The 24,039-nt window shown below is 52.3% G+C and overlaps 1 pseudogene; it reads right to left on the reverse strand.

Moving 5' to 3' along the window:
• Window positions 1-12,449: 12,449 nt before the first annotated feature.
• LOC140219312 (piggyBac transposable element-derived protein 4-like) lies at window positions 12,450-16,257 on the reverse strand (annotated as a pseudogene).
• Between the last annotated feature and the right edge of the window lie 7,782 nt (window positions 16,258-24,039).

Raw genomic sequence — 24,039 nt, forward strand, 5'->3', positions numbered from 1 at the left:
AAAAATTAATATTATATCTATGATAGCTACTGATATATCACAGTAAATGTCTTGCTGGGTGTGCAAAATTAGTATTTTGAGAAAATCAAGAAAACAAATAAATGTCACATTTAATTGTGAAGAGTCACAAATTCATGCACATACACATTTCCAAAACATTAGTAGGCTCCTGGGGCATAGTCAATTTGGGCATTAGTACTTCTGTGGCGCTTTTTGAATAGGCACTGCACATTTTCTGCCGATGCTCGTTTGTGTTCAGATGCGGCTGATCAGTGCCGGTATTTTTCCTCCATGCGCTGCATACACTTTAGGCCAGGGTTCATCGAGAGTTCTTGCAAAATGCTTGCCGAGGTTCTCCTGCAGCCAGCATTGAATTTCATCACTGCTTCCGTCACTGCAGCCTCAACACTGCAGAGTGATGCGTGCTGCTCCTTTGGTGTGAGTGCCCATATTAGCGAGTGCAGGCTTTCCTTGTTGTTCTGTGTTTTGCCTCGCTGGCAACGTTCAAGCAGCATCTTGTCAGAGAGCCGTTGGTAGATTGGCAGTACAGTAAAAGCTCGTTAATTCGAACTCGTGGGGGACTGAAAAATTGTTCGAATTAAGTGGAGTTTGAATTAACGAGCGGGCGGCAAAAAAAAAAAAAAAAGATGGCCATTGCATTTGGCTGCTAGGGCCGAAGCCAAAATAGCCATATCTGGGATCGTCATCGAGGAATACGCACTACTACTCTTTGAGGTCGGCGATTGCGGGTATTAAAATCATGCGAGTCCAAACACCAAAGGAAATAAAGATATCCAATCAATTTATGCGCCTGGAACTAATGATAAATGTACCCACGTGAGCGTCAGGCTTAATGATGAAATATGACACTATTTATGCTTCAAAAACATGTTTATTAACAAAAGAATAATGATCGAAGCATATCAACATGAAAAATAATTGGTGATTTGCATTTGTTTGCGCTTTCTTCGCCGCGACTCGAGAAGCATTGTCTGCATTTTGCCCAACATCTCCAGCGCAGCATCCGAATTCTCATCGGTGGAGAAATAGCGCGCAGCCAGATCGAGTCCCGATGCTGCTTCACATGCGCTCGGAGGAGGCAACGGATCGTCCTCTTTGTCGGACTCGTCGTCGCTGTCAGGCGTGCTCGCCGCGCGTGAGTCGTGCTGCTGACTGGACGCAGCCTCGATAATCTCGGCGTCAGTTAAAGGCCCCGTTGTCTCCACGCCGTTGTCTACGTCGACAAAGCTCTCGAAGTCCACACCCTCCGATAAAACAGCGTAGGCAGGGTCCAGCACGATGGAGCCATCATCTTGATCCACTTGAACATCAAAGTCGGCTGTGCAGCAGGCTTCTGTGGTTTCACTGAAGCCACACTTGCGGAAACAGTTAGCGATAGTGTCTGCCTTGACGGCGTTCCACGATGTTGCCAGCATGTGGCAAGCTCCGAGCAGGTTGACATCATACGGCTTCCCGCTTTCCATGCATACAAGAATCCGTTCTAGGAGGTGGCGCCTGTACAGAGTCATGCATTGAAGTCGCTGATGCCCATTTGGTTGGCGAAGTCCGCTGCCTTCGCAGCAATTATGGGTCCACTTAATGGAATATTCCTGCTGCGAACATCCTTTATCCACGTAATGACAGCAGTCTCCATCTCGGGGTGAGCCGACGTCCGTAGTCTTTTCCGCGAGGGCTCAATCTCCTTTTGGTAAGCATCGATGATAGAGTCCTTGTTCTTGATGTAGGTAGACAACGTGCTTTTTTTGATGCCATACTTCTCCGCAATCGCTGTCTTCGTTAAGAGACCACGTTCAACCGCCTGCAATATTTCAACTTTAGTCTTTAAATCCTTTGCCGAGTACTTTCCACGGCTCGCCATGATCGGCACAGTCGATGAGACGTCAGCGGCGAGTACCACACAAACGAGCAAGCTCATGCAAAATGCGACAAGAAAAGACTACATACTCGTGCATTCCACCGATCGCAGCCGCCGCAGCGCAACGAAAACCTGAAACGGCTTGCTCCGGAGCATCGGCGGCGGCGGCGCCCGCGCGTCAGAGAAAACCTGCTACGGCATGCGCCGGAGAGTGGTGTGCAGCGAGCGATGAGCGAGCGCGGCTTCGGCCGCTTATCTGTTTTTTCTGCCAGCGTCCGCTGCGGCGTACGCGGTTGTTGCGACGCGCGTCTTTTCTTTTCTTTCTTTCCTCTTATCTTTGAACTCTCCTCTATCTGCACGCGGCAGCTGTGATGGCTCGGCCTGAGCCAATCGGCAGGCCCGTGCACTTTCCTTTTCATCCTTCCCTCAGTCGCAACAACAACAACGCCGGAGGCTCCAGCAAGGAAATTGGCGGCTCGCCTCGTGCGTGCAAAAATGCGCGCTGGCTTATTTATTCTCGTCGCTGTGCATATTAAAAAAAAAAAATTTCAATGCATTGTACTCGTTACGAGGCGACTTCTATTTACGAGAAGCAATGTCGGCTGCCGGCTCCTAGTTCGAATTAACCGACGTGAGTACCGGTACATTCGAATTATCGGGCGTTCCGGCCCATTGATATACATAGGGCTTTGCAGGGACCCGGGCATCAGTTCGAATTAACCGGCGGTTCGAATTAAGCGATTTCTAATTATCGAGCTTTTACTGTAACGTCTTGCTTACATGAGTAGGTAAATTGTAGCGGTGCTTCTGCACAGGTTGGCCTTTGCAGCATTTTGCCGGCACCAGAAATCGGGACCTTCTGGACAAAGGCTATGATTTGAGATGACATCATTCGATGTTACGTGATAGTAGCTTGCCATCACGGCCTTCTCCATGGCTTCAATGTCACCAGTATGGGACTTCAGAGTCCATCCATAATAAGAGCTTAATGGACGCTTTTTCACCACACACGCTTTTAAAGACCAGGTCATGGTGATCTTTAAAGCGCGTCAGCCATCCATCTGACGAAACGAAGTCGTCGATCCCCAACATTGTTGCAAGCGTTCGGGCTTTCATCGCAGCGATGTCTCTGCTGAGAGGAAGTTTGTTGCTCCGGGCCTCCCTAATCCAAACCAGCAGAGCCTTCTCCAACTCTGGGTAAGCGCCGGTGCGCATTCGCTTCCGAGACGTCTTGAACTTGTCGTTCTCATACGCATCCATTATTGTGCGCTTGTTCTTGATGTAGTTTGAGAGCGTGTTCGGCTTGATCTCGTACTTCCGCGCTATGTCTTGTTTAGCGGCACCTCCCTTCTCAACTTCCTTCAAAACCTCAACTTTCGTTGCCAGGTCGAGCGTGCGATAAGAGCCACGGTTTGCCATGGCTATCAACTGTGCGACTATGTACGGTCAATTCCGAAGCGTAGGATCACCCGCGGAACAACCTAGCCAACGAGCTACACGTACAAAGACCCTCAACCAACACACGCCACAGCACACGCCTCGACATACGCTGCGCGCGCCGCACGCTGCAAGCCTAATCTCGCACAATCTCGCCACTGCCAGTATGCAGCGCTGCCTGCACCTATGGCATCCGCGTGGCCTCCGCGATCAGCTCTGGCGACACGCGGCAGCCGCTTCGCCGCTGGAGCTGATCGCAGAGGCTACGGCAGCCATAGCAATGAATAATCGCGCCGCTCCAAGAAGGGCGGCGTTGCATTTTCTTAGCCTTCTTATCCGTATTTTTCTTACACTCATGACTGGCTTTCCATTCTTCGTATGAAGGGTCACCAACTTTTGGTCCACGCTGACAACCGGCACAAAAGTTGCTCAGCACAACGTAGTCCAGGATAAGTCCCGTAAAAAGTTCAATGACGGCGCCGACACCGACGTGCGAACTGTGCTCGTGAGTCATCCAAGACCTGTCGTACGATACAGCAACGTTGCCGAAGTTTAATTGGCTGTAAAGCTGCCGGACCGACTTCGCACATTCTGTTGTAAGCGTCTCAGCTGCCCGGGTCGCGGCAGGTGTCAACTTCATTTTGACATACCCCTGCCACGTTTTCGTATGCAGCCCGCAGTGCAATATGTTCATTGTTGCGAAAATATAATTGAATACAGTTTGCCGATTGCCGGTGCTTTGCATCGTGCGCGCAGCTAGAATATTAATGGTAAACAGATTCACTTTCTGAGTCCCATTCACACGCGGCGAGCTCCATGCTGACGCTTTGTCGCCACATTTCGAGCATATGAGCACCAGACTTACTGCAAGGCCATATTCGCGCTCCTTCCGGCTGATTCTTGCGCTACCGCCGCATGTATTACAATTCATATGCTCCAGCAGTGCGTTCACCGATTCCAGGCACACCACGGTGAAAACAGTATCGTCAAGCGGGCCGGCCGCGACATCGCCAGCGGACAAGATCTCTGACTTACGGCCACTGCTGCGGTGGACGCGAGCTCTTGTAGTTTCTCGTCGGATCGCGTGTTGCTTAGCTCCAAATCTGAAGGCGTCAGCATAACGGTGTCACGACGGACGTGGCTGGCGTTTTCTTCGCACCTACTCGTCGCACCACCTAGGCCTAGCACTCAGTCGGCTCCATCAGTTCCATCACTTGACGCCGTTGGTGACTCGTCCTCAACGACTTGCGAAGCGGTGGGGCGTTTTTTGAAGTTGTTGAGCATGGACATCTTCCTTTTCTTTCCATACTTGTGCTTAGAGTCAAACTTTCGGAGCGGAGGAGGCATCGTCGCGCGTACTCACAGAATGATCGTATCGAACTGGCGTCTCGCCTGCACCTCTGCTGCGGCTAGCAGACAGCTCGGGAGTGCTCCCAGCCAATCACTTGGCGTTATCTCGTCACGTGCATGGGACAGCAAATGAGAACGCGTGTTTCATCTATTTTTGCCGCCGGTTTTTGTATTGAGACAGCAAGCCTAACGAATCGGCAGCGTGCGATATTTGACGCCAAAACCGCATTTTTTCAAATGAGACCAAGATGGCCGCCCTCAAGCCACTTGTACACAAGCGCGGCGTCATTGAATGTGAGTCGTTTTAGTGTCGACAAATGCGAAAAATCAGGTGCCCTATCTGTTTTTAAATTGTTTGTGTGGCTAAAGTATGACCGTACGAGATTGGAAACTTGGCATAGGGAGAATAATGGATGTAGATTAGAGAAATGCTATTTTCCAAAATTCGTCTTTTTATGAAATTTGGGTCTGAAGACCCGTGTCCCCCCTTAATGTTGATGTGGATTTGTGCGCAAACGCTCAGGGTGCTTGGAGGCCGTTCCGATGTCCGAGGCTTGTTGTTCTGCCGGGCCGCCCAATGGAGACGACGCACCACCGTGTTTACGCGACGAAAAGTGGAAACGCTACATTTTAACTGATCCGCACACAATAAGCTGGTATGGTTTATGCAGATACAGTGAAACCTCGTTAAACCGTAGTTGGCCGGAGCTCGGAAAAAAGTACCTACTAAACGGTAGTACTGTTTAACCGAAATAGCATCAGATCGCCCACTTACCTGTCGAGAGAGAGGAGATTTTTGTTGATGGGAAGGAAAGGTTGGGGTAAAGTGCAGCGCAGTAGCTGTCTCTCAGCAGAGGACACCTCAACCGCGCTGCACAGGGGGTAGGGAATGAAAGTAGAGGGAGAGAAAGTGCACCAGAAACAGCAGCACGCCGCGGAAATGCGATGGAGCTAAAGGCGGTCGGCGAGGCCGACCGCCTGTCGGCGAATGTCAGGAGCGCACGTAGTAGCGTCCTGTGTCGTGAAGGGCAGCCCGAGGGGTGCAGGACTTCAGTCACGGTGTCGCACGGCAGGCCGTGCCCAGGGTAAACACGGGCAAGAGACGCGCGCGCGAGCGAACAGTTGGGGCACTCACACAGCAGATGCTGGAGTGTCTCGATCGCGCCGCAGTCGCCGCAAAGGGGAGAGGGGGCTCCACGCAGCGATGTGCGGTGACTCCTCGAGGATGTCCGCAGCGAGGTGAAGTCCAGCTAGCTCCGCCGTGGTAGAGGAAGCCCGGTAGTAGAGCCGGCACTGCTTCGTGATGCCAAGTTCGGGCGCAACACAGGCGGCAGCCGCCGAGCCGTCGCTGAGGACGGAGCCATCGGCATACAAGTGCGTCCTTCCTCCCAGGTCGTCCTCAATCCTGGCAGCAGCCTCCTGCTGTACAGCGCAGAGAGGCGTGCGATGTTTGGAGTGGACTCCCGGGAGGTCGAGACACACGTGAAGTGGCGTGCGCTGGTGTGGCGGTGGCCAGGTCGGCGGTACGGGCGGAGGGTCGACCACCAGGCTGTCATACAGTTCGCACACTGTTCCCACTCATGACTGGGGCAGGCAACGGATGAGGGACAGGATGGGTACTGTGTCCGGGGCACAGGAGAGGCGCTCGAGGTGGCCGAGGGCACGCAGGTCAGCCGTCAAAGAAACGGGCCACGCGCCAGTTTCCGCGAGCGTCTCCGCAACCCGCGATGAGCGAGGGAGGCCGTGGCACATGCGAAGCACTCGGCGGTGGTCGTTGTCGATGAGCTTCCACAGCCGGGCACTGACACGACACAGTGGTAGCGCGTACAACACTTTCGGCAGTGCCACTGCACAGTAGAGCGCCGCCGCGAACGAGGCAGGGCAGCCGTCGCCACGGGCGAGAAGGCCGCGCACCGCACTCTCCACTCGGCGCATCTCAGCGCGCAGCCGGCGCACAGCAGCGAACCACGTGAGGCGGTTGTCTATCGTGAGCCCCAGGTACCGCACTGTCAGGCGCCAGGGCAGGGGCACTCCTTCGACGAGCACGCAGCCGGTGCGGCGGCGAACACTGCAGGTGCGGATCAGGATAGCCTCGGATTTCGTCGACGACAGCCGCAAGCCGATGGCGCGCAGGAAATTCGCGACGCCGTCCAGCGCCGCCTGAAGCCGGTAGCGCATCTCCCCCGTCGCACTCTGCGATGTGCACTCTGCGATGTGCGCGAAGAAATCGTCGCCGGGCGGTGTTTGGGCACAGAAATCGCGGAACATGGGCCAGCGCATGACCGTGTACACACGCGTGGCGCCGCGATTCGGCCGCACGGGGGAGAGGGAGATGGGGAAGTGGTCGGATCCCGCGGTGTCCGGGGCGCGCTGCCAGTCGTATGAGCAGCGCTCCGAAACAAGCGCGAGATCGTGTGGCGGTCCCGCTGCGACGGGCGAAGGTAGGCTGGCCACTGTTGATGACGGCAAGGCCCGCCGCACCGGCCGCGCCCATCAAGTTCTTCCCCCGGATGTTGGTCTTCGCAGAGCAATGCGGCGAGGCGCGACAGGGATGTCATGTCGCATTGCAGAGCGGGTCGCACGTACACACTCGCGACCGACGTATTGGTGCCGCGCACACGGACGGTAACGGCCACGCACTCAACCACTGCACAGCACAGATGTTCCGTGGCGATGAGGGCGTGCGGGAGAGAGGCACGCACATACACCGCAGAGCGAGGGGAGCCAGGCGGGTGCACCGCGTCGGTGCAGGGCGCAGCATCGCAGTCGTCACTTCGGCACTCTGTGGGGCTGCTGTATCTGATGTAGCCGGGCAGCGAGACCTCCTCTGCACGCGCATACGTTTCCTGGAAGGCGAGGACGTCGTAGTCGTGCAGAGGCAGCTGCTCGGCCAACTCGGCGTGCCTTCGCCACAGGGAGTTGCAGTTCCACTGCAGGATGCGCGGCCGACATTCAGCAGTGGGACTGGCCATGATGGTTCGGTGGCTGTTGTAAAGCCACTGCCTGCAGACAGATGGGTCGTAGTGGGTGGTCAGCTGACAGCATAGCGCCGACTGCTTGCATGGTAACCAGCAGGTTTGCTACCAGCTGATCCACTGTAGTCTGGCCAGGGGGGGCAGCATTGTCCCGTGTTTCCTGACGGCGGGAGGCTCGAGGGGCTGGTACCGGACGCTTGGGTGCGGGGCTGGGGCCTTTCAGCGCACTCGCATATGACCGCGCCAAGGTTGAGGACTGCTGCTGCTGCTCCTCCCTGACTGTTGCCCTGACAGCACGCCTCGACAGTGCTGCGGTGGAAGAAGCCATGATGGTTGCCACCTGGCGTTCTTCTTGCCATTTGGGGCAGGCGGGGGTGTCGGCCCTGTGGGGGCCCCCGCAGTTCCTGCAGCGAACCGTCCGGCAGGGTTCGCCCTCCGCATGGCTTTTGCCGCAGGAGATGCAGTCGGACGGCCAACTGCAGGATTCCAGCACGTGCCCGAAGCGGCGACACTGCACTGGACGCGGCCTGGCCGGCCTCACCCTGAAGCCGAGCTTGAAAAGGCTCACGTGTTCAGGGGGGACCGGTCCCGCGAACCGGATAGTGACGGTGCTCCCATCCCGCGTCACCGACAGCACTGGAACGCTCGACTCCATGGCTCCTAGCAGGTCAGCATCTGCATGTAATCCGTTCACCCCGTGCAGGTAGCCGGTGCTCTGGCCGCGCACGGCCGGCAGTCGGGCAGTCACTGAGATGCCGTGCAGCTGGGTTATTGCCAGCAGCTCCTCCTGGCACTCCCGGGTGGTGGTGTCGGCGGCCACGATGTTGCGCCTGTGGTTGACGCGCACCGCAGCAACACCGGCCCGCGATGAGAGGGCCGCCGCGAGTGCAAGGCGCGGTGCTCCCCTGAAGGCTCCGCCGAGCGCCGAGGGTCGGAAGAGCACCGTACCGATGACTGCAGGGTCCACCGGGAGTGCTGCAGTCTCCAGGGCCCTCGCACGCTGCCTGTCCCGCCTCGACTGCACGAGGGTGAAGCCATCTGAGGTTGGCTCGCTGGCGGGTGGTGACCGCCTCAGTACAGCCGCTGCAGGCACGCTGGGGGTGATAGGGCTGGCGGCCGGGCGCCGCGAGCCGTTTGAAGCGACGGGAAACGAAGACGAGCCAACGGCAGGAGCTTTGTTGTGCTTCTGGTGCTTCTTCCCCTTTCGCTTCGGCAGCGGGGCAGGCTGGCGTGGCAGGCTGGCGTGGCAGGTCCTTCAGGAACCGCGCTGCGGGGTGCTCGGGGCCCTGCTTGGACGAGTGGGGGGGAGGTTCGTCCGCCAGCTCCATCGCGTTCGGAGGAGGCGCGAAACAGGTGACTGATGCCTCAGCAGGACGCCGATAAGTGGCGCCCGCCGTTTCCGGAGGGGTTCCTGCTTGGGCGGCCGGAGAGGAGAGGGTGGCGGCTGCTTCTCGGGAGGGTGGCAAGATGGCGCTGCCCTGGCCTGCCTGCTCCACGTGGCCGCTGGCTTCAACATGCTGCTCTGCGCTGGGGGGAGCATTCGGCGGCTGCTTGCGACGCGCAGTTGCCTCATCGTCGTCGCTCTCCGTTTCACGAGCTCGTTTTCCGGAGCTCGACAGGTCCATGTCCTCGTCGTCAGAGGAAGGGAGCGGGACTGAAGCATGGGGCTCCTCGCTTGCTGAGAAACCCTCCGCGGGAGGCTCCGAGGCTACCTCGGGGGCTGATGGCTTTGTGGTGTCTCCTGGGGCATCCTCAGTCTGTGAGGGAACCACGGGTGAAGCAGTGGTGGTGGTGGCCCGTTGACAAAGCCATTCGCCCAGCATACGTGAGGCCCTCACATGTAGATCCTCCCTGGTGCGTAGCTCGTCAAGGGATGCGGGGCCGAGCGTCACCCGGCTCATGCTAGCATGGCATCGGTGGCGCACGGGCGGCGGGCGCTCGCTTGGCGAGCGAAACTCCATCATAGGCTGCGATGGCCTTTTCTCACGAGCGGGAAAAAGGCCAAGTGCAGCGAAGGCGCGTCACACGTGTATCTCGAAGGTCGCAGGAAACGTCCGTTGTCGTGTTGGAATAGGGCGAGGAAGAGCGCGTGAGACGCTGTAGCGTCTGCTGCTGACGCAGGAGCTCCAAACCTCACGTCCGCACACGATGGTAGCTCGACTGGAACCTCACTTACCTGTCGAAAATGGAACACGGAGAGAGTGGGATGAAAGGGGGGAAAAAGATGCAGTATTTATTCACTTCACGCGACAAAACTGTTATTTTCGTTGGATGCCGCCGCGGCCTAGCACGACGACAGCAGCCTCAAACTTACTGAAGCTGCGTGCCAGCTTGTAAGCCAGCCCCATTTTCGCGGCAAACACTCGCATGGCAGATTCCTCGTTGGCGTTATGTATTCTCCGTGCATGCGCACGGTATTGCTGCAGAAATCCCGGGCGCCTTTTTCATTGCTGGGTGCTGTTCTTGCTGCGAAGATTGCATTCATAAGGCTGACGTAACGCGCAGCTTCTGCCACTGTCGGGCCTGAATCACCCGTGCTGTCGCTTTCCGTGTCGTCCTCATCACTGTCACTAGTCCACACTTTGGCAACAACAGAGGCAACGATGGCGAAAAGTTGAACCTCGTAGCCGATATCTCTTCGCGGTCGCAGCAGCGCTGCCGAGGAACTTCTTCGCATTCCAAATGCCACACACCGTAGTCAACAGCAGATCCCTGTCGCATGCCAGCGCCGACTTCTACGTGTCACGTTCGATAGCACTAACAATGTCTAATTTTTCTTCTATGCTGACCACCCAGCGTCTTTTTTATTTTTATCCAAGCTTCGGTATGACGCGAGTCCTTGCTTGCACGATGCCACAACACTCTCTCGTAGAATAAAGAACCAACTTGGCTCTCTCGTAGAATAAAGAACGCTCTTTGGCACGGGCGCCGAAATGACGTTGATGTGGCTTCGTACGCGAACGCACAGGGTGCTTGGAAGCCGTTGTTCCGATCTCTGAGGCTTGTTGTTCTGCCGGGCCGCCCGATGGAGACGACGCACTGCCGTGTTTGCGCGACGAAAAGTGGAAACGCTATGTTTTAACCAATGCGTACGCAATAAGCTGGTACGGTTTATGCGGATACAAAACAAATTATGTTCCATGGCCACTGAGTCGGGGATTTGACTTTACTACTTTTAAAATGGAACTACTGTTTAAGGGGGGAAGCGGGGATCAGATCGCGATTTTCACGAAAAAAATAGATTTTTGAAAAGTCCGCTTTTCGGAATCTACAGCATCATTTATATCTTGTACTGAAATATTTCACTGAAGAACAAACTCTAAGCACTAAAAATAAATATAATTGTCGGTGCCGGCGTCCACACATCCGCCCGAAATCGCGAAAAAGCCGTGAAGTTCAAGGCGCGACTGCTCGGCTTTCCCGCCACGAAGCTCCGCCATTTTGGTATCGTTGGAAAGCCCTACTCTTTGACTCTTTGTCCCAGCCCTTCCCTACCTCCCCTGCCAGCCAGCAAGCACACAAAAAAAGAAAAACCGGAGGGTGGCAGAACGGAGCAGCCAATGGCTGCCGCGCCCCGATTGGCTCTGCGCCGCGGCGCATTGTAAGGCGCCTCCTCATTGGCCGACGCCGCGGCATAATGGCGGCTGAGGCAAGGAGCGTCTGCTTCTGTCCGCTGCTGGGAAGCCTTTCTGGCCTTTCCTTCTCTTGTGTTTCGAGGACTTCGACCACGTGCAATGGATCCGCACACGTTTGAAAAGAAGTACTGGACTAAGCATGCCTATGGGAAGCGGAAACGCAAGCCCGTCACAGCAAGGAAGAAGCGGCGATTGTCAGCAGGTGGTTCGGCCGAGCCGAGCGTCCGTTCAGAATTGGCGGAGTACGCGCCCAACGTGCTGTTGCGATCTCTCGCCCAACGTTCTGCGGGATCTTGCGCCGAGTCGAGCACCAGCCAGCGATAGTGAGACGAACCATGATCTTTCGCCGTCGAAGCGCGGGCGCAGTGTTACTTCATCGGTGACGATCGACACGCCAGTGAGTCTCGCCGTACACAAGCATCCCGTCGCAAGTTCGTCCAGCACAGATCACTGAGTGGGCTTGCAGCGGTCATCGCCGCCCGACTGCAGAGCATCGGAGACGCGCTTCCGCGGTGAGTCGTTCAACGCCGAGATGTCTCAGCAGTCAACAACTGCCAGTGAAGGCAGTCCCATGCGATCAACGAGTTCCGGCGCTTCGACGGAGCTGCAACGCAGGCTCACGCTCACTGCCGCCCAGTGAACGTCGCACTATTCAAGCTCACCTGAAAGTACGATTTGTGTCCGCGGAAACTGCAGAACTGCAAGCGTCGAGAGTTCGCGAATCGCTTCGCGCGGTTTCAGCAACGGAGCGCAAGTTCGGGCTGACTGGCTCACAGGAAAATGCCATTCCCGCACCTCCAGAAGAGGAGTTTATGCTTGTTCAAGTTGCTGCTTTGAACTCGCTGATTGGTTCCACGCTTTGCCCAACTTGTCAGCAGCCCGGCCTAGCAGTGCACCGCGAGACTGCACTGGGGCTAGCTGTGAAGATGGTACTTTCATGCATTTCCTGTGGTACCCTACAGTCTGAGTGGTCCTCACAAAGGAAGAGCGGCTCTAGAGCTTTTGAAGTCAACATCAGAGCTATGCATGCAATAAGAACATTGGGAAAGGACCAACTGCTCTTAATGACTTCTGGGCCACCATGAATGTCTCACATCGTGGGTTACACCACAAAACATATGATGAGCACCTCAAAAAGACTTTCAAGCCTGCCGCAGCGGCAGCTGCACTCAACATCTTCACAGATGCTGTAGAGGCAGCGAAAAAGGTGTACACTGAAATGGAGACTACATTTTCAAAGAACATCACAGTAGTGTATGATGGCACATGGTTGACACGTGGCCACAGCTCCCATACTGGCGTAGGCTGTATAATTGAATTCCATACAGGGCTTGTGTTGGACTGCGTAGTTCTGTCCAACTTCTGCCTTGGGTGCAGCCGACAGCCAGCAGAAAGATACCCCAACTATGCTGAATGGAAGCAGCAACACCAGTGCCAGAAAAACACTGATGTGAATTCTGGAAGAACGGAGGTTGAGGCTGCACTACAGCTCTTCAGGCGCTCCTTGAGCAGAAATGATTTACGTTACACAAACATAGTTTGTGATGGGGACAGCCGCATGTTTCGCACTCTATGTGATGAAGAAGTTTATGGTTTTTTGCAGCTATCTAAAGAAGACTGCATAAATCACTTGAAAAAACGAATGGGGGCTGCACTTTGCTCTTTGGTAGCCAAGGCAAAGAAAGGAGAGCCACTAGGTGGAAAGGGGGGCCTGACACAGCAGCTCATCAAAAAACTGACGAACTACTATGGCCTTGCTCTGCGGAACCTCTCAGTAGTCGAGGAAATGCAAAGGGCAGTAATGGCAACGTACTACCACATCACATCAACAGATGGTGAGACCCATCATGAGCTGTGTCCCCCTGGCCCCCTTACCTTAGCTGGTGCAACCACCGATCAGCTGAGGCAGAAGGGCAGCCAGCACCAGCTCACAAGTACAAGCTTTCAGCTAAAGTTGCTGAAGCACTTCTGCCTGTGTACCAGCGCCTCTCAGACCCTCAGTTGCTGGCCCGGTGCAGAGGAGGCAAAACTCAACACGCCACTGAGAGTCTCCATTCAGTGATATGGTCATTGATATCAAAAGACCAGCATGCCTCACTTTTTGCCGTGGAAACAACAGTGCACGAGGCAATTTCAAGGTACAACTCGGGCAGTCTGAAAGCTTATTCAGACCTGTGCACAACATTGGGCCTGCGCCCTGGTGCCCGCTCTCTTCAGTGGGCTGTCGAGAAAGATTCCCAGCGAATGAAGAAGGCACACAAAGACCATCTCCTGAAAGGACAGAGGGCTAAGAAGTCACCTGCTGCCAAGGAGACCAAATTTTACAATGCAGGAGCATTCTAGACAGTGTGTGCCAGTATGGAACTTTGAGGCTTGTTTTCTCAAAAGTTTGTTTTGGGCTTATCACCTCGCTCGTGGAAAGCATAACATGGCAATGGGAGCACGGATTTTAATCCTGTTTGTTTTGTTGCAATTGCTGAAGTGTGCCTTATGTCAAGACAGTCTCAGATTTACCATTTAGGCTCACCATTTTTTATTACACAATAATTCGAGCATGATACATTCTAAACATAAAGAGAAGGTGCATACTATGTCGTTTAGAAGAAGAGCAGAGAAATTTAAAAGAAATTAAGAGAATCTTGACTTAGACTATACTTCTTAGTAACTATGAAAAACATTTACAGACCCATAACCCATTTTGCTGTCACGCTAGGCTTTCCACGAGCAAGCAACATGTGAGCAATATATAAATAATGATAAAATAAAAACTACTGAAGATATTATTGTGAAACGTTGTAGTTGTCTGTTTGGTGCTATTTTAAACCTGTCTGCCAAATTTCATCACTCTAAGTTAAAAAATCCCTTCATCCCCGTTCCCCTCATCCCCCCTTAACCGATTAGCGCGTGAGCAGTGGTCATGTTAGCGGATATTTTTTTGCATTGACTCTATGGGAAACCAAACAATGACTTCCACTGTTCATTTTAACCAAGGGTTGATCTTAAGCGAGTTCATCTTAATGGGAGTCTACTGTAATTTATTGCACACGAGCGTGCACTTACTACAGGTAAGCCATCGCCGAGGTATCAGCTCCCATTGCGGCCGAGTGGCTGCGTCCGCGGCAAGTGCTAATCGTCCTTACCGATGTCGCACATGGAGAAACTGGAATCAAACACATAAATGATTTTATGGCCTTCCATGTCGATAGCGCAAACCTTTCATGGTGACGGCACAAAATAATCGGTTATGCTTCGCTGCTGTATCTTCCTTAACTCTTTCCTTACCGCAGAAAACGGCCGTTTTTGCTATGTGTCTACATATTATTTTTTTCTTGGGAGAATTTTGTTGTACAATGGATTGTTATATGTGAAAATGTAGCTGATTGTTTTGCCTTTCCAATGTAATAAAATACAAAGTAATCACTGCGACATTTTTTTATATTTTATCTCTGAAAGCTGAAGAAAAGTAAGGAAAACATACATGCGAAAACACAAAATTGACACTACACGCCACCACATATAGAAGAAAAAAAAACTGGGATATGCAAATGATTGTCCGTGAACTCAGGTACACTTCCTGAAAATCTGAGCACTCTAGGTAAAAAAGTATATTTTCAAGCGACCTTTGAACTCAGCACCCATGACGCATGTGCCAATCGGCGAAACAGTTACGCGTAGTCGTAAAACAAAGGTGCGCTTCACAGGTGCTGCAAAAAACATTTGTCTTCACTTCTTTCTAGGTTTTCTCATAGCACTGCTTACAGTTCCTTCGGTTGTCAACTTTCTCAGGCTTGTGGCGAACCCAGTCGGGTGGCAGATAAGAGATGCTGGCCAGTTGATCATCATCAAGGTTCAAAATTTGCTTGATGAGCATCTCGGAAAGAAAGCTGGTCAAAGCGGGCACTCAGACGTAGCTCAGCAATATTGGGGTGCCCTTTCCGATGCTCTTGAAATAGAATAAAACTATTTGCACAAGCAATATCTATGCAGTGGAAAAATAGTGTTTTCCACCAGCGCACACATTTACGAAGCACGTTGTACGTTCCAATGATCTGGTCAGATTTGTCAACGCCCAGCATACCTGCATTGTACTCATGTACCAACAAGGGCTTTCTTATGGTCCTCTCGCTCCACTTGTTGCCCACTTTTGTACGTCTCTTTGCAGGCACATGTTATTTGGCTGTATGAATGGTGCTCATAAGACTTACAGCCTTACGGTCCTTCCACTGAAGAAACTAGACGTTTCCTTCCCTGATCCAACGAATGTCTCCAGTTCAGCTTTCTTTTCCCATTTTGAATCTTTCAGATCGCCAAGGAAGCCTCGACGATCTTTTCTCGTTGTTCCACATGCCAGCGTTTTGCACTGAAGGAGGTGTTCGAAAAGGTGCTTCGAAGTATAAAAATTGTACATGTAAATTTTGTATCCCTGTCCTAAATATTTATCACAAAGTTTACCCACTACATCAAAAGCCAATCCATGCGGTCCTGGTGTCTCCCGCTTGCCCGTGTAAACGAAGAACTGTAAGGTGTATCCATTTTCTGACTCGGCTAAAACCCACAATTTGTAGCCCCACTTCGTCACCTTGTCCCGAATATATTGCCTGATTCCCGAGCGTGCTTTAGATTTCACCATCCTTTCATTGACTGAAATGGCTTCCCGTGGCTGAAAAAATCATGCCGACGCCTCGTTGATCTCTCGAAGTAGTGGGAGTACCTTCCGCAGTTTGCCAGCTGAAGCAGCACTGTCATCCTCAGGGTCCGAGACATGCAAAAAAGCAAGCAGGGAGAAGAAACACTTCCTGCTCATGATCTTCCCTGGGAGTAGACCGCCGTAGATTGTTCCGGTGTTCCAATACAAGTGGAGTCTAGGAAGTTGCACGATGCCCATGTAAATCAACAGCGCAATGAAGCGCAACATCTCGGGGGGCATGACCTCTAGCCAGGAGCCATCTGGCTGAGCATAGCTGGGCTTCTCAAAAATTTTCATCCATGCATACTTGTTTGTGTGTGCACAGAAAGTGGAAATCATGTCAGCAAAAAACATCATGAACATGTCCAGTGCACCAAGAAACCTCCGCGTCTCACTCCGGCCCGTCACGTCCACGTGTACGCCAGGTGTACGCCAGGTGCGCGATTCGGTGAAAACCTGACTCAGCACAGCGTGTTTGGCAAAATATCGCCTCCGTATGTAGTTGACACCCTAAAAGAAAAACGTAAACAGGTGTCGTCATTTACGAAGCACGCGCATCATATAACAACAACACTGACATCCAAAACTATGCTTACCTTGCCACGCTAGTTGAAGGTCCGGGCTGCGTAGACGAATCATCACTGTCGGAGTCGAAATCCGATGATCCAATGTCCTCTACGGACTCCTCACTACTGCTCATATCGATAATATTAGCATCAGAAGCAGCGGAATCACTTTGAGAAGACTTCTATTTCAGCGGCGCGCAAGGCGTTTTCGGCGGCATGTTGCGAAAACTCCGCGCTACCTTCTCCACTGCTTTTTTTTTTTCTCGCAGGAGCCTTCGCGCTAAACCGCTAAAGAAAACATATAGAAAGTGTGCAGTAGTTCTTTTATTACTGGCCAGATGGCGCCACACGTCTGTAAGCGCGGAGTTTTATTTTTAGCGGGGCATTCAAAACCATTGATCCATAGTGATCGATGCTCTATGGCGCGGTAAGGAAAGAGTTAAGGGGGTACGTGGCTTTGATAATCAACTTCCTTATTTTTTTCATGGATCTTGATGAAAATTTGCACACACGTTTAGAATGTCTCCCTGATGCTTCCATAAAAGTTTCAGTGATAGCTTGAGAACATTTTATTGAATTTGATTCAGCAGAATTTTTCAAAACAGTGTCAGAATAGGCCAAACGGTAACAAAGAAATCAACTCCAGAAACTGAGCAGAAAGGCAAAAAGACAGTTTTGCCTTGCCTCCACTCTTCTAAAATGCGCTAGGATTCTATTCCTTGGTGTCCTTAGCACAGCGGGGCTTCTTGGGCATGTGGCCTTTCATCTGATATTTTTTCAATGCCTTTTCTTTCGTAAGGCATCCTTTTCTGCAGCTCTTTGAAGGGAATGCTTTCCTGGCTTCAAGCCAAGTGAGGCGCAAATCTGTCTGTATGCAGGAAGCATTCCGGCGTTGTACTTGCAGACTGCCTCATTGACAGCTGTCTCCACTGCGATCAATGAAGCATTTTGCTCTTTTGGTAGAATTGACCAAATGACAGAATGGAGACTCTCGGCTGCATTCTGAGTCTTCTTGCCTTGGCAACAGCTGAGTAGCTGAGGATCCGAGAGGCGTTGATACACAGGCAGTAACGCAGATGAAACATGTGTTGCCAATTTGTACTTTTGTTCTGGCGGAGCTTTACCTTCAGGTTCTACAGCCTGGTGTCTGCACCAGCTCAGGGGTCCTGGAGGGCAGAGCTCATGATGAGAGTCTTTATCTGTTGAAGTGATATGATAGAAGGTTGCCATTATGGCCCTTTGCATATCATCTGCTGCACTATTGTTACGCATGGCCATGCCATAATAATTGATGAGCTTTTTGATTAGGTCTTGGGTCAGGCCGCCCTTCCCTCCAATTGGTTTACTTCTGCTTTTTGAGACAAGTGTTTGCCGGGCTGTACCCATCCTCTTTTTCACGTGATTGATACAGTCCTCTTTGTTGAATGTAATGAAGCCATAAGCCTTGTCTTCACAAAGGGCCTGGAAAGTATGGCTATCCCCATCACAAACAATAGATCTGTGCGGAGGTCATTCCTTTCCAGTGACCTTCTGAACAAGATCAACGTTGCCCCGACCTCCATTTGGCTTGAGTTTGCATCGGTGTTCTTTTGGCACATGTGATTCTCTCTCCATTCACTGTAGCCTTCATCGTTTTCTTCCGGCCCAAGTGTGCATCCATGGCATCTGTTCGAGAGCACAACGCAGTCAAGCAGACCAGTGTAAAGTTCAGTTATTGTGCCCACACCAATATGAGATGCATGACCACGTGTCATCCATGTCCCATCATAGACTACGGTCACATTTTTTGTGAATGCCAGGTCCATTTCGCTGTAAACTTTCCGCACAGCTGCCACAGCATCAGAAAAGAGACTTGCTGCAGCCATCTCACCAGCAGGCCTGAATTTTGACTTCAGATGTGTTTGGAATGTCTTATAGTGCAAGCCTCTGTGTGAAACGTTCATTACTGACCAAAAGTCAGTCAGTGCAGTTGCCCCTCTGCCGGTGGTTTTAGTTGCTTGCATTGCACGCATATTCATGTCAAAAGCCTTACCACCCTCTACTCACACCGATGACCACTCGCTTGCAACAATGCCGCAAGCATTGCAGGTCAGTAGCATTCGTGCAGCCAATCCATGCCTTGTTCCCAAATGAACAGTCAGTCCCGGCTGAGAGCATTCTTGGCACAAGACATTCTTGTACAAAGCGTTCAATGCTGTGGCCTGCACAACGAAAAACTCATTCACCAGCACCACATCGGCACATCTTCCACTCTCACCTGTGAGCTTCATTTTCCTCTCAGTCGCCGAAACAGAACTGAGTGATGCTTGCACGGTCTCGGCCCGCCCACGAGAAGCTTCTATCGATATGTAGTGCGGTTCCAAGTGAGCCTGAATTGTACTGCTGAATCTCGACTGCGTTTCATCCACGCGCGAGGTGCCTGGTCGCGGGTCCGAGGCGTCGTCGCGGGGCGTCGTCGCGGGGCGTCGTCGCGGGGCGTCGTCGCGGGGCGTCGTCGCGGGGCGTCGTCGCGGGGCGTCGTCGCGGGGCGTCGTCGCGGGGCGTCGTCGCGGGGCGTCGTCGCGGGGCGTCGTCGCGGGTCGTCGTCGCGGGTCGTCGTCGCGGGTCGTCGTCGCGAGTCCGAGACGTCGGTATGGTGTCTAGAAAAGGGAGGTGGGATAACAGGCCAGGAAAAACTGGCTCCCGTTCGCGTGAATGCCGCAGGGAGGCACTGTCGTCAGGGGCACCGTCAGCGTGCGCGGCCGTCCTCTGCGTGTGCAGAGAGAATGCTGTAGTGGAAACGCATTTGACTGATTTTTAGAAATTTTAGCTGGTACTGCAGTCCTTTAGACATCGTAAAGATTGTATTGCGCTACGGTTATCATGCTGTTTTCGAATACGGGGTAACACGACCGAGTTTTCTGCTGGCAGAAAGCGAGCAGGCATTTTTGAAATTCCATATTAAAGCCACTAAATCAGCAGGGAGCTTATCTATCGTATAATGCTCTTTGCACGAGTTATGTGCAATCATATTTTTTTTCTCCGAGGTTAACGCGATAACTGCTAGGATCACCCGGGATGTTTATTCTTGCCACAAGTTTTTTTTTTTCTTAGTTGTGGGCATTATTACGTACGAAAGCGTTTAAGTTGGTTTACACCTGCCAAATCAGCATTACATCATGACATACCTTGTAGTGCAACGTCCTGGAGTCATTTCATTCTCACTGCAATTCAAAAACCAGATAAACAAAAGCAACATGTTTCTGGACAAGCAAACTTTATTGCATTAAGCAGATTGTACTTCACCAATTCTGCTGCTTGTTTCACATCACGCAAGGCTTTGTTCTTTTGCCTTTTTTCTCATTCATTTCCTGGTTAAGGCTCTTCAAAAGAAAGTGAATTCTGGTAAGGCAGAAAAACCTGACCACTGATTTTGTAAGTTCCAGGCAATGTTCCCCACAACCAATTTGTGGCACATTTGTGCTCACTTTCTCGAGTATGCTGAAGGCAGCTTTAGAATACAGACGCGTTCTGCTAAATTCATACGTTAGCCTGATTTTAAGAGTTTGAATCAGACGATACAGTGACTCCGACGGGTAGAGAAGCCCACACAAGTCCCACTCTTTGGAGGCATCAGCTGGGAGTTCTTTTGGGACACAGTCTCTCGGCAACAGGCAGGCATCCCTGCATGCTGCACAGCTAGTTGAGAGAACACGCTTCCTGGCCACGTCGCCTGCAATGTAGTACACCAAGCGAGCATCGCTTTGTTTTTCAACATAGTCCGCATGATCCACGGCCACTTCAACAGCCTCCATGGGGAATACATCATCCTGCTTCTCATTTTCCAGGAGTGCCTCTTACTCGTACTTCAGCTGTAGAGCATTGTTTGTGTTTGTACCACATGTTTTAAAAGCAGTAAGGTGTAGCCGCCCAAATCTTTAACTAGCGTGCGTGAGCGGTAACTTGCTGTGCGCCAGCACCTAACAAATGACTATACTATCTTCACGAGCTTTGTGGGCATGAGTTACCATCGATTGTTTCGCAAGTTCATTCTGTCGTAGCGCGCTGGAAAGGAGAAAAAAAAAAGACAGCATTTAGATGAGCTAGCTAAAGATTTGGCCGGCTATACATACGTTAACATGCTAGAACTACTTACCTTGCATCAAAGTGCCTTGCGCAAGCAACTGAATTTTCCTGCAGCAGTTTGTCGGCCCTTGGAATGGCACACGCCCTCTTTAAGAACAGTCTTGGCAAGTAGGCACACGGAAAAGGGACACTTTTTCTGAACAAGATTTGTAACCGGAATCGCAACCTGGCACGAAGCAACAGCTCTGAGTTTTTTTCCTTGAAGTTGAAGGCATCTTCGTCAGCCCACAGCAGTGATAAATAAGCAGCACACGCAACAATCTGCAGCAAAACAAACCGTGAAAATCCGGCACCCAAGTGCTGTCTAGCCGTACTCGTTGCCTTCTCTCCGCCGTCTCCGCAGAAATTCTGACGGCGCCCCAGGCGGCAGCACTTTGTATTGCCCTAGCGGCAGTCACGCACAATGGGATCACCCCTCTCTATGGGAAGGGTGCCGCGGTCATCACACCTCCCCTTTCTAGCCAACATAACGTCGGCGGGCGAGGTGCGTCGTCGCGGGTCCGAGACGTCGGTGGGCGAGGTGCATCGTCGCGGGTCCGAGACTTCCACACACTGAGGGAACTGCTGCTGCGTGTCCACGATGTCCGCGCCGCACTGAACATCAGCAGAATCGGCACTGGAAGCTGTTGATGACGCTTTACTTTTAGGCATCGGAGACTTGCCCTTACAGCTGCCAAATTGATGCGCAGTTTTGCATTTCTTCTTGTACAGTGGCAGATCCATGATCACAGCCGAGATCCAAAGCAAAACTACGCCACGGAGCTTCAGAGCCGCTACCGAAACTATGGAGAGGCTTGTGATACGGCAATGGAGAACTTACCTGCAGAAAGAGCAGACGACACGCGACACTTCGCCCACCGTTGCTAGGGACAACCGCTCCGGAGACCAACGGGGCAGTGCGCCGCTGTCACGTGGTGCATGCCACCAATCGGGAACCTCCGCGAGACCTCGAAACTTTCGCTTTTTCTGCATTTGTTTTCGCTTGGAGGAGGCTGGGAAGGCGGCACATTTGAAGTTGGAGAAATGCTCGTTCTGTTGAAACCAAGATGGCGGCGCTCGGTTGCGCCGTTACGGAGATATGGCTTGAAAAACACCGTCTTTTCATGATTTCCGCAAAACTTCTCGTCACCATGGCTGATACAATTTTTTTTAAAGCAGTTCTAAGTGGTTTTCAGGGAAGATATTTTGGAGTCGGGTAGAGAAAGGATTATAGAAACTGAAAATGTGATTTTCGAAAAATCAGCTTCTCGGCCATTTTTCGCGATGCGATAGCCGCATCCCCCCTTAACCGAAGGACGGCCTTGTCGGCTGCAGCAGCTATCTCGAGCCCATCTGCACCGTCTTCGTGGCCGCTGAAGTAGCGGCGCAGCAGGTCCACCGCGTCCAGAGCCTGGGACCATGTCGGTACATCGTAAGCACAGCACGGAGTGTCGTTGTCCCCTGCGGCACCTTCATCGTCACTTCCTTTGTACTCCCGGGCAGCAAGCACAAAGTCATCGTCTGTCAGCTCCTCCGTTGCCAGAACGTCGGCATCCACGCTCACGTAGTCACAGAAAGTTTCACCTTCACACACGACACTGGCATCGTGGAGCACCCTCCATGACGTTAAAGCTTCATCTGATACAGCAGCACCACTGGGTAAGGCTATTCAGTCCATTGAGTCGTCGGTGTCAGGGTTGCTTTCGTTGGCAGCAAATGATGCACGTCGAAAGCATTTGGCGATGGTGCTGGTTGTGACATCCATCCATGCCGCATTAAGCATCTCTATTGCCATACACAAATCGACCTTCGTGTCGTGGTTCAACTGCGTGTTTAACACAAGTCGGTCTATCACCCACTTCCGGTATCCAGCCTTAAATGACATTATCACGCCTTGATCAAGGGGCTGTATCACTGCTGTGCAGTTCGGAGGCAAGAAACGAAGTTTGATGTTTGTTAGTGCAGCAGTGGTGTGGTGGGCAGCAAAGTTGTCCTATCAGGACAACTGTGCAACTGTGCAAAGGCATATCTTGCGACTCTGCATCGAACTTTCGCATTCACAACCTTCGCATTTCGCGTGGGTTCGGTTCCCACCTGCGGCAAGTTGTTTTTTCATCCACTTTAATTTCCACTAATTTATCGTTTCTTTATTTCAATTATTAAGCACAAGTAATTTCCCCTATGTTGTCCTTGGTGTCAATGTTTGTTGGCTTCTTCTGATATGACAAGATTTCTAAGTGCCTCAACACTGCTGTGTTCGCGCTTACGGGTGCTGGCTCCGATGGATCGCTGTCGTCGTCCGATGCTTCGGCGTCGCTTGATGCCCACACATCCCGGATATCGGTCTTGTCGCAAAACAACTCCGCAACTTCAGCAGCGTCGTCTACATCAACAAAATCTTGCTAATCAAGATCGCAGCCGGCCAGGTTAGCGTCAACAACGCGTCGCCTCAAGTCATCATCAGGCTGGCTTTGTTGAGTGTCTTCAATGCCTGCTTCAGGTGTGTCGGCGAAGCCGGCCTTGCAAAAACAATTGCGGATGCATTCGGGTGTCATTTCCATCCACGCCGCTTTGATCATTTCGACCACCGATTACAGCGAGACCTGCAGAGGCACATTTGCAGCGGGGTGATCAACTGCAATCAGCATCTGCTGCACAACACGGCACCTGTAGGCCGCTTTAACGACCGTATTACGCCCATGTCCAGTGGTCGCACTTTTGACGTTACATTTGACGGCAGAAAAAGCACCTCAACTGCCGTGAAGACAGCTTGGACATGGTGGGCGGTAAAGTTGTCGAGAATCAGAGGAACTTTGGGCATTTTCTTCGACACGCTGCTGTCAAAATCAATTAGCCACTTCGCGAACAACTCGCGTGTCATCCATGACTTCTAGTTATATGTGTGGAAGCAACGTGGCCTCTTGATTTGCCGATGACAAATGGCAAGCATCGATCGCTTCCATCCATGTTGGTGCACAAAAGCAGTTATGCGAACTTTGCTGCCAGCACATGTGTCACCCTTCATAGCGTGCATTTTGCATTGTTAAGAACGGCCCGCTGACGCGCAAGTTTTGCCAATCAGTTGCGCCCGTGGGCGTCATCTTTTCCTGGAGCGTCGCCGCAAACCTCTAGCCATGGCGTGACTAAGTTGACTGTGTGTCGAGAACAATATGCGCGTCCTCCACTCTCCATCGCTGGAGCCAAGTTCGACGAAGCAGGCTTTGTGCCTGCACTCGCCACCGCCGCCCTGGTCTGCCGCAAGCGGGGAAGCGCCGCGGGAACATCGACGTAAACCCCTTCCCACACACCATTCTTGCAGTAAGCCCTGAGTTCTACGAAGTCCGAGTGACTTCAGGTTCCGGACCATGAACCGGTGTGTGTGTGTGTGTGTGCGTGTGTGTGTGTAAGT

Source organism: Dermacentor andersoni, chromosome 7 (genome assembly GCF_023375885.2).
Source record: "Dermacentor andersoni chromosome 7, qqDerAnde1_hic_scaffold, whole genome shotgun sequence".
NCBI lineage: Eukaryota > Metazoa > Arthropoda > Arachnida > Ixodida > Ixodidae > Dermacentor > Dermacentor andersoni.